Below are 9,211 nucleotides of genomic sequence, written 5' to 3' on the forward strand. Positions count from 1 at the left end.
ATTAGATATATTCAGGGTACCACTGATCTGGGTCTTCAGTTATATGCCTCTTCACCAACCTCTTTGGTTGCTTATTCCGATGCTGATTGGGCAGGTTGCCCCACTACTAGACGATCCACATCAGGTTATTGTGTTTTCCTCGGCAACAATCTCTTATCCTGGTCCTCTAAACGGAAACTCACTCCCTCTCGCTCCAGTGCCGAAGCAGAGTATCGTGGGGTTGCTAATGCAGTTGCCGAGACTTGTTGGTTACGCAATCTCCTACGTGAGCTACACTGTCCACTCACGTCTGCCACTCTTGTTTATTGCGATAATGTCAGCTCTGTATATCTAGCTTCCAATCCTGTTCAGCACCAACGCACCAAACACATTGAGATTGACATTCATTTTGTACGCGATCTTGTTGCTCAGGGGCAAGTTCGGGTTCTACATGTACCGTCCAGATTCCAGTTTGCAGACATCTTCACCAAAGGCCTACCTTTACCATTCAAGTTCGGGTGCTCCAACTGCGGGGGGATGTTAGACATATTATTCTCTGTATTATATTTAGTCCATATGCATTGTATCTTGGGCCGAGCCCACCTAGTTCTATTAGGGTATCGGCTATATATGCTGCACTATTGTATTTGCATAGGAGGTATCAAATAATATACACATTCCTAAGTCAACAGGGAGCACTCCATCGCCGTGCCCAGGTATTTACTCTAGATTATATGTATGGGCTGTTTCAACTTATGTATTATATAATGGATCAAAAAATTAACACAACATAAAGGTTTTAATAGGTTAAAAGTTACCTGTTGCATTCCTTTTAACGCATGCGCCTTAGTTGTTACCAGAAAAAATATATTTTGTTCACCTTTGACAGACTACTTATCCATATAAAATGTAAAATTATCGGATATCGGATATGAAGTGTTTCGGGTAAACCTTAAGTGAAAGAAAGTAATTTTTGATCATCTTTGACTGACTACTTATCCATATATAAAATAAAAAATTGGTTTATTAGTATTTCAGTCAACCTCGACTGACCCATTTCGACCATAACAAAGTTCTTCATTTAAAAATCTTATGTAACTTTCTTGACTCACTCACTTTGGTAAAATTAAAAGCTTTTAAAAAGATTAGTAGTCCATTTGACCAGATACACATCATGTGTTGTTGGATGTCCAATTGATATGCAATTGGAAAATTCTTTGTTTGACTTTTGAAAGTCGGCTGCCATACTTGGACTTTTTTCATGAATCTGATAGTTGTCTTAAGTTACTATTACTATTAGTACTATATAGTGGTTTATTAGGGACTGCTGGTGTATTTTGAAGACTATATTGACTTTTAAATGACAGGTGATTTAACCTCGGTTTAAAAGAAGTCGAAGTCTTTAGTTCCTTTTCCTTCAATGTAGATTTGGTCTAACATTTTTTTAAACACTACAATCATTTAAAAAAGTTTCATGTTGTTGCTTCTTTATTTTGTTTATTTGTTGATGCAAACCCTCATTTGTTTGCGATTTAAGTATCACAGTTTCTTTGCCTTTGGTTCTATTACTGTAGTTGTGGCTTTATTTTTCCTCAGTGTGTTTCAGTGTCTTAATTAGAAGTTGATGTTATGAGCAATATCGATAAAGTTATTTGACTGTTTTGACTCAGCCTAATTATCCATTTTCTAACCCTTCTTAATTTGTTACCTGAATGTGGGAATACCAAATAGGTAACAAAAGATGCAGTAATAGTTAATAAAGTAAAAGCCAGATGGATGTAATCTTGACCCAACTGTAGGATTAGAGAAGTGTGAGCTGTTGAGTTGATGAATAACTTTACTTAATACCAAATATGTTTTGAAAGTGGATGAATAACAAAGTTTTTAACTGACTTCTCATCAAGTATAGCGTCTTTAAAATTACGTGTTTTAAGATTTTTGGTTTGAATTTGTAGGTTAGTCTCCTTCATCATCTGATTATGATATAAATAACTTTAACAACCCAACGGCTGTTGACGAAGCTGTCATTGTCAAGAGTGTTAATGTAGACATATTTTACGTTCAACGGTTCAATTTTGAATCATTGAATGGTAAAGGTGCTTATTTTGCCCGGTTTGGGTAATTTTGGTTGAAGCTACCAATACATTTAAAGACTAATTTTGGGCATGTGGAATGATTCTGGGTCAGTCGACTCAGGTTGATAAAAACGAGCCGCGAACCCATTTTATTTCTAATCCATTTCGTGTTGGTGTTTTGTAGGGTTCATGCCTTGTGGTAATAATTGTAAATAATTTCATCCATTTCAAAATAGGAATATGTAGGGCTTTACAGGTAAATTCATTAAATTCATGTTTGTTATATTTTCTTCTTAATATTTTTGTTGTCTTAACAAAGTAACCGGGCTAATATGGGAAGGCCTGACCCCTTTTGCAATTTGTAAAGGTGGCAAGTTTGACCCATTGTTAGTGGTGTTCATTTCGGATATTTTTATTCTAAGTTGGGTCAAATAAAATATTTTGATAATGTGAAACAACTCAAATACTTTAGAAGCCCTCTTAACAACTCAAATACTTTAGAAGCCCTCTTTACACGTGAATTCGTTTTTGTTATATATTCTTCTTAATGCTCATTGTTTATCCGTAGGTTGATTGGCTTAACAAGTTCATTGAACTATAATGTGGCCATACTTAGACGACCTACCTTAATTATAGGCTTTATGTCACACTATCAAGAGTTACATCGAAAAAAGGACTAATGGTCCTCATTTTAAACAAGGAGAATGAGATTTCAAAGACTACTAAAAATGTAGTATACAATGAGATACTACAGCACATATAGAAACAGGTTCGACTTAACATGCTTATAGATTATATATTCCAGTTTAATAATTATACAATTCAATTTATAAGAACTACAAATACTATTTCATAATATGTACTTTCATGTTTTTATGTGCAGGTCAGGAAAACATTGATCGAATTTGAAATGTACTTGTATGCTACTTACTTCGAAAAACATCAAATTGCTTAAATGGATCTCCATACTAAATTGCAAAAACAAGTCACTGTCTAGGAATGCGAAATGATCGTACCACGCGGTAATGTATTGGTAAGCATACTTATTACTCATATTCATTGAAAACAATAACAATTAACTAAATATAAAATGGTTAATTGCATCTACTCATATAAAATGATTCAAATCTTTAATTCAATAAACATTAACAATTATATTTTATACTAATACATTAAAATATGTTGTATTGTAGCGTCTTCCAAACAAATTAATGTTTCTACCAGGGCTACGGAGTGGGAAATCAGTTAGATGCGTTGATTTATCGAACAGAAGATTCAAATGGAGGTTGAAACAAGAAAAGTCCAAGCAAAAGCCATACCTATGCGTGTCATATGGATTTAAAAGTTTTCAACGAAAAAGTAAACTAAAAGCTGGGTCAAGGTGTTCATTCAAGTACTGCTGCAAATACCGTACTTTTTATTACTACGATGTTTCTAACAAATAAAAACTTATGCTTCAGTTTCAACTAATTTTGTGGACCAATGAATTGTACTTATTTTTATCTTATTTAAATACGTTCAAGAATGAAAGATGAACCTACGAGTTTAGCAAAGGATGTTTCTATCTTTATGAAACATTTTATCAATAATTTGATCAACTTAATTGTGTTTGTTGAATTCGAAACATTGTTTGTTTACATGTCAACTAATAAGTTGTATACTTACGATATTGTGTTCCTTTTGTAACAATTTAGGTAACATTTTATACTAACTTTTAAATAGGGCCCGTCGTGCAACGCACGGGCTCTTAAAGGCTAGTAGAGTTTTAAGTGACGTGTTAACTGCCAAAAAACACGAGACCACAGAATATAAAGTAAAGTCATTATCCATGGTATTTGACTCCCAAAAATAAATGGCAAGAACTTTGTGCGAGAGATTATAATCTACACGGAATATTTTATACTTTATGGAATATGGAGTAGCTTTTTTTCCGATAAGTTATTTAAGAGTTTAATATCCTCTTTAATTTACTAAGTCAAATAAGTTATGCATTACGCAGTACAATTTTTCGTAGCACTGACATTGATTATTCTATGAGGGATGGTTATCTCAAAAAAATGTTTAGCTGAACGATAACCAGAATCTAGAAACTTTTCATGGGATAAACATGAATAAATAAATAAAATGATATAACTGTAGACGAATTGTGAAGGATTTTAGAACGGTCTAGATTTGATCTAAGGGTGGAATTCAATAGAACGACGGTTAATCGAGTTACGGGTCGTTATCGGGACCGAAATAGCCAAACCTAGACTTCTAGCTAAATTAGAACGATGCCTAAACGTTGTAAATCGATGGGTTGGAGGTAGGAGACGATTATAGAGCAGATAGAGTAAATTAGGTTGATTGGAATGCGTAACCTAAGAATGAAACAAGAAACTCGTATATATACTATCTTCAGGGACAGTCGTTTGACTGACCTCGTCAGTCGGTCGACTGTCCAATTTAATCGATCGTTGATCAACTTACACCGACCTAGCACTGTCAGTCGACAGTGACTACAGTCGATCGACTGACAACATCTGACGGTCGACTGTCTGGTCAGTCTAACTATTGATTAAAACGTTTACGCACAATATCAAACATTCTTTAATCACAAATGTTATTACATGAACAAGTGTATAAGACTGAATTATGTCATAAAGTATATCAAACTAGGAATTAACAATATGCACCAACAAACTCCCCCTAAGGCCTACTTTCAGATATGTCTTCAGTCTTCATCATCACCATTCAATCATCATATGGATCTGTCACCATGTTGTTCAAGAAGCAGAGTTTTGCAACACGAACATAATTGTGACGACACGGAAATTTTTGACCAAATTTAAAACTTAATCCTTATATGATTTCGACAAGATAAGCAAAGTCTGTATTATTGATTCTCAAAATTTGTGAACTAATGTTATTTATTCAGTTAACCTTTGACTATTGACCGACGATTCACGAACATCTATGTGTGTGTATATATATATATATATATATATATATATATATATATATAATAAGTTGGAATATTAATTATTAAAATTAATTATAAATAACTTGCAATGTGTATTTAAAAACTGATTTATGTATATTAAATAAAGATATATACATATATATAATTTCAAGTTATTTAGTATACGGTAGTAACATTCGTTTATTGATTCGATTGATATTTAGATAAGTTAACTAAAACTTTTAGGATGAACAAGTAAAACATTAATTTGCTACAGTATTTTCGAATTGCTACAGTACCCGAAAAGCTACAGTGTTTTCGAAAACTACTATTTGCTACAGTAAAAAATCATTTTGCTACAGTAAAACACTATTTCAAAATGAAAATGTATGTATATTTTACAAATGTTATAAAAATATAATATTATCTTAAATATAAAACGTTTTGATTTAAAATAATATTATTATATATTAAGACGTTAATTTATAGAAGTAAATGACCAAAACACTCGAAAGTTCAAGATACACTTTGATTAATATAGTTTATTGATAATTTAAGACTATATTTTGACAAAGGTACGAATTACGAAACGTAAAGTACAAGTTTTCTAAGCATACGAAAGGACGTTCGAAAAACTGAAACCGGGACATAAGTCGAACATAAACGTACAAGACATCGGAACTAAAATTACAAGTTAACTAGGCACGAGAATATAATATAATATATAATTAATTAATATAAATTATATAAATTATATATTTATTTAATTATGTCGACAAGCAAAACAACAAAACAACATGAGCTGTAAAAGCCATCCCATGCGATAGCATGGCAGTCTGGGTCAGGCACTCTCTATAAATTCAATCAATTTCTGGCTTCTTACACACACACTCATATCTATATTATTATTATTATTATTATTATTATTATTATTATTATTATTATTATTATTATTATTATTATTATTATTATTATTATTATTATTATTATTATTTATATTATTATTATTATTATTATTATTATTATTATTATTATTATTATTATTATTATTAATCATTATTATTATTAGGAGTACTAGTATTATTATTAGTATTATACATAAAATACTACGACGAGGTTATGAGCAAGATATTTCAAAACGAGTTTTTCGAGAGGGATAGAGCTAAGGAAATTATGGGTTATAGCTATGGAGGTTATGAGTATTGTTCGGGGGTATGCTCGTGAAGTCAATATAGTGTTTATCATTTCCATTGCGTCTACATACTTTCCTGCAATATTGAATCACAATATTGATATGTGAGCATTCATATTTTACCTTTTATATATTAATAGTGTATCCATGTCTAGTGCTCGAGTATATATGTTTATGCATGCTTGTATGCTAAATTTCGTCGTTAGATAGTTTTATGATGAATCACGAATTTAATACATATACTACAGATATAAAGTATATGATATGCATGTTATTGGAAAGCTGGCGAAAAGTTAATAACTTTTCATTTAGAAATCGCGTGATTTCGATGAACGAATTAAAATTTATGGTCAACTGAATTATGTTTGACGTTAATTGAAATTGTGTTTGAAACTGCAAATTAATATTTAAACAACTTGTCTATGAGATTGATAAATTGGATTTTTAGATATTACTAATCGAGTAAATGAATTTCTATATAAGGCACGTCTCGTTGAACAATTGTTAAAGTTGACTGTTTTATCATATTTCAAAGCCTTATAAAAACTATAGTCTGATTTTACAAGTATTGAGAAACTATATGAAATGTTAAAATATATTCAATTGCCATGATCATTCAAATATAATATAACTCCTGAAATAAATAATGTTTTGAGCTTGATAAACTATAAATTCGTTCAATTATCAAGACTTATACTATATTAATATAATAAACATGTATAGATTTAAAGATCATATTGGGCCAGGTTGACTTTTGAGATGATTTTGTTAACTTTTGCATGTCGGTCTTGAGCATTAGGATTGTGATACACTATGACCCGACCTAGCTTGTTAGACATGTATTGACCAACATATGTTCTCTAAGTTGAGATCTACGGTTATTTTGCATTCCGAGTTTCGGTCACATTTCGGTGAATGACCTTATGTGCTGCTAAGGTGAGTTTATAGATCCCTTTTTAATTGCTTTTGCAATCTATATTTTTGGCCTGAGAATACATGCACTTTATTTTAAACGCAATGGATACAAGTACATACTAAATTCTACACCGAGTTTGAACCGAAAATCCCTTAGCTTTGGTAACTAGTAACTGCCGGTTATAAGAACTGGTGGGCGCGAATAGTTGTATATGAATCCATAGGGCTTGACATCCCCGTCTGTTCCAGGTATAGAAACCCTAGCCTGAACTATAAAACGGACGTATGCTATTTGAGGTTAGTACACGTTGGTTTGCGTGCATTGTACATGTTGGTTGCATGTATGTTAAAACAGGGGTACTTATTATATAGACGTTAAAGTTTAGTTACCATGGTGCTCAATCTTGTAGAATATTTTGATAAGCGTTTCTGGATGAAACAACTAAAATCTTGTGATCCACCTTTATATACCGATTATGCGCAACATTAAAACTATGAACTCACCAACCTTTGTGTTGACACTTTTAAGCATGTTTATTCTCAGGTTACTAGAAGTCTTCCGCTGTTTGCTTATACGTTATACAAGCTATGTGCATGGAGTCATACATGCTTTATTCAAGAAAACGTTGCATTCATAAAATCATTACCATGTATCTTATTTTGACTGCATTATCAACGGATGTAGTATTGTAAATTATTATTTACGGTGATTGTCTATATGTAGAAATCATCAAACGTCAAAAACCTTGGAATTTGATATTCAATTATGGTGTGCCTTTTCAAAAGAATGCAATGTTTATAAAACGTATCATGTAGAGGTCAGTACCTCACTGTGAAATCGATGAATGATGTATTCGTCCAAATGGATTTGGACGGGTCATCACAATAATGCTTTGCTTGAACACGATTTTCCTCTCTAAACGGCATCCGATTGTAATACAGAGTAAAGATGTTGGCATTGCAGCAATTCCACAGCCACACTAAATCTATTACTCGTATTGAATCTTCATCACTCTCCTTAGTCTTCTCTCCAAAACAATGACCGCTTCTTCTGAGTGTTCATCGTAAAACCACCAACGAAAATGAGGGCTAAAATTCCGAGGCATTTTCCTTATCGGAACCTTCCTCATCTATTTCACAGGTTCGTATCTTACGATTTTTCGTCAGTTTCCCATTTTCTTGTTTGTACGATAAGAAATATTTGAAAATTGGGATCGAAAGCCCACAAAAATCTTAGACATGAATGATCTTCTTATCTTTCTTTTTCAGAATATTCAGAGATTCTAACATAATCTTGATACAATATTCTCAGCCTAACTACCTGCATAAATTCAAAGTATGGAAGTTACTTGAACTTATAAGCGTATCTGATATAGTACACTCCATATTCCTTCTTTTTCGCATAAATGTCAAACTCTTTAATGTAAGCCCAAGCTAGAATCTTTCCTTTTGCCGTAAGTTTATATAATCTCTCAATATATTTCAACCAATTTGGATCTACTTTCGGATTTTCACAGTACTTTCTTATCCTTAACTGGATCTTCCATTCTTCCTCAAGAACTTCAATCTTTTCATCAAGAACTCTGACCGGTAAAGATACCTTCTTTCAAAACTTCAGTCTTCTTTTCTTCACATTTTCTTTATAAAATCTCTTCATCCATCTTGAAAAACTCAGCAAAAGTATGAAGATCATCATTATTCACACCATCATATCTAGGATAATCTTATGTTGGTTCAGCTTTAACGATGACCTCATCAAAATCATTATTATTCTCATCAATAGCTTCAATTTCAAAAGATTCATCTTCAGAGCCTGGTGACTCTTCAGATGATTTGGCTGTCGGAGCGTCAGCAAATGTACATTATTCTTGCTCTTGACGCACCAGCTCATCGAACTCTTCACGCGTCACATAGTGAGGATCTCTACTTCTTATAAATCATCATATACAACAGAATGGTTCAGTTTATCCTGCATATACAAAAATTTACTTAAAGTAAAAGATTTGAGTGGAGTTACTGAATGTTGAATTTCATCTGTTCCCTTAGCCACTTCTTAAATCTAACTCATACTTCTTTTCAAACTCATCCATTCTCAAACCTAGATTGCTT

General features: G+C 32.4%; 1 long non-coding RNA gene across 1 annotated transcript; it reads left to right on the top strand.

Annotated features, from left to right (window-relative positions):
* The first annotated feature begins 669 nt into the window (after positions 1–669).
* On the top strand, positions 670–3,604 carry LOC139852589 (uncharacterized). The gene is made up of 5 exons (XR_011761126.1): positions 670–695; positions 2,239–2,310; positions 2,623–2,823; positions 2,938–3,087; positions 3,248–3,604. It is a non-coding gene; the product is annotated as an uncharacterized lncRNA (long non-coding RNA).
* The last annotated feature ends 5,607 nt before the right edge of the window (positions 3,605–9,211 follow it).

Source organism: Rutidosis leptorrhynchoides, chromosome 6 (assembly GCF_046630445.1).
Source record: "Rutidosis leptorrhynchoides isolate AG116_Rl617_1_P2 chromosome 6, CSIRO_AGI_Rlap_v1, whole genome shotgun sequence".
Lineage (NCBI taxonomy): Eukaryota > Viridiplantae > Streptophyta > Magnoliopsida > Asterales > Asteraceae > Rutidosis > Rutidosis leptorrhynchoides.